We start from the raw sequence: 2,647 nt of genomic DNA, 5'->3' as shown, positions 1-2,647 counted from the left end.
GCCGTGATTATTTTTGTTCACATGGAGCCAGATTTTCCCCTCACTCTTTAAAAAGACTTTCCTCATTTTTCAGATTCCTTTGCTGCTAGATATTTTTTTTTTATTTTGTAGGCAGGGAATTCATTGCTCACTAAAACAATGCCTCCACAGACTGAGACCCTTTGTACTTATTCCTAAAAAGCAGAGGAATTGCATTCATGCCGCCTCCACAACTTTGCCATATGCAGCTGCTGAGCTCTTTCTTCTCAAGGTTGGAGCTCTACCCAGCCCTTGGCCTCCCCAGTGAAGAATTCTGCAGGTCTGAGGCCAGTCATGACAATACTCTGCACGACGCAGATGCCTGATTACACCGAAAATGCAAGCTGCATTCACAGAGGAAAACTATTCCAGTATTCTACTGTAAAGATAATCTATTCTAATAGGTTTAGAGTGGCTTTGAATGAAGACTTGGAAATTACAAATCCCCTCACAAGAAAGCCATGATACTTTGAGATCTAATGCACTGATATTACGCATGTTTCAATTTTATATTCTGCAGAAAATACGAGGGTTAAATGGCTAACTATGAAGGGATTGCTTTATAGAATAAAAGACCAGACATGATCCTATAAAACTTCCATGCATAACATAAAACTAGCTAAAGTAATTGCTAGTGTATTATTGAAGTAATCAGTATCAGGGAACAGATTTTACTGCAATCCATTCGTCGGGAAATCGTAAAACATGGGTTGTTAAAGCAGTATTCACACTTTACACTTGTCCCTTTCAAAGTAAGTTTTCTGCAACTTTTGTTTAACTTTGCAATCACAGATGTCATCTTGTTTTCTACATCCTTCCAATCTTTTCAAGTAAACACATTCAAGGAACCTTCAAACAAAGCTTGGTAAGTTACAAAGACAATCCACCTCTGACTTCTGCTATGCAGTCTGCAGGGAATTCAATTGCAGGAATGATAGATTGCATCCTCAGATACCATAAATGGATGCTGAACATTTTGTGAATGGCATCTTTTTACTGGGGGGATGGGTAGCCAGATGTAGTGAAAAGAAAATGTATAGGTAAAATTATATTTTTGAAAAATATAATTACATCATTTTAATTTCAATGAGATCTCTTTGGAAAGACTGCAATACTGTAGGGACCTATCTGGGCTATCGCATTTTTGGCATGCTACCAGATGATGGTTTAGTAATCAAGCCAGTCAGTCACACAGTTTCCAGCTCTCAAGTTCAAGATCATCTCAATGTGATCCTGTGCAGTGGGCACCCAGTTCAGTTTGCTGTATCAGATGAAGTCAGAGGTTAGAGTGTGTTGCCCTGTTTGCCATTTTTCTCCTTAAAATAAATGGAAAACCTGCCTGTTGGATTTCTAGCTCAGCTTTCCAATATGAAACTGTAGGCCTCTTGAGATGGAACAGGGCCACTCAAGCACCCCTCTGATGGCACGCCTCCCATCCTCTGCACATCCCAGGTTTTGGATTTGTCTTCTGGGTTGCTTACAATGAAAACAAAAGCTCATTTTGAGAAATAAGAAACAAGAGTTTTATTTTGAGCAATTTTCAAGGGCTAACCTCATCTTTAGCTCTACTAGAAAAGCCACTGAGGCTTGCTGAACCAGGGAGAGAAGGGGCCAGTTTGACCCCTGCTAGTCCCTGAGAAGCAGGCTGGCTATGCTGTTCCTGGCGTGGTTCCAAAATGGGATGTATGGCTGATGATGGTATAGAGGCTAGGGTGACAAGATCACAGTGACTGGGAAAAGAGAAAACCCCAGAGAGCTGCTGAAGATTATAGTTTTTGTTGGAAAAGGCAGGGGCTGTGTGTAAATCACCCCTCTGCTTGCTGCAGCATCTGACTTTCCAGTGCTGCCTGCCTGCTAAGACCAAGGGAGCTTTCTGCTGGAACTTCCCCCTCCGGGCCTCAGCAGCAGAGGTTAATATTAACCAGGTTGCTGGGTAAAACAGGAGAGGCTGGGAACAAAGAAATCTCCACAGCAAATTCCTGCTGCCTGCTGGGAGCTGGGCCCTGGGGCCACCATTGCATTTTTATTTGTGAGTGGTTCCTACCAGAGTTACTATCTCCTCTGAAACCTTTTCTCCCTCAGGACTGTCACTACTGAAGGCATTAGGGAAACAAGAAGCTCCGCACTAATTTTGTCAGGCTGACACATCTGCCTTGGGACAGTATTTTCCTTTCACTGTGTACCTGATTTCTAAGAGTCTATGAACCTGCAGGAGCTCTGCGAGCTGGAATGTCCTTACTGGTGTCTCTCAGCCATGAGGCTTTGAGGCCACCAGTATCCCGGAGACATACTAGGGACTCAGAATCATACGGAACACACTCATTTAAACATATATTTATTTTACCTTTGTGTGAACAGTTGTGCGTGGAACCAGCTGTCTTGCCAGGGCTGCTATGTAAGGTAGGGGTGCCAAACTCATTTTCACTGGGGGCCACATCAGCCCCACGGTTGCCTCATGGGCCAAGTGTAATTTTAGGACTGCTACATTTATACAGTCCTAAAATTACATTCAGCCCTTTGAAGACAATTGCAAGGCTGATATGGCCCCCAGTGAAAATGAGTTTGACACCTCTGATGTAAGGCAGCAATCTAACCAATACAAAAACCTGACAAATTCAGTCTTCAGCGA

This window comes from Columba livia, chromosome 1 (assembly GCF_036013475.1).
Source record: "Columba livia isolate bColLiv1 breed racing homer chromosome 1, bColLiv1.pat.W.v2, whole genome shotgun sequence".
Classification (NCBI taxonomy): Eukaryota; Metazoa; Chordata; class Aves; order Columbiformes; family Columbidae; genus Columba; species Columba livia.
The sequence above is the reverse complement of the archived record's forward strand: the minus strand, read 5'-3'. Positions refer to the sequence as shown.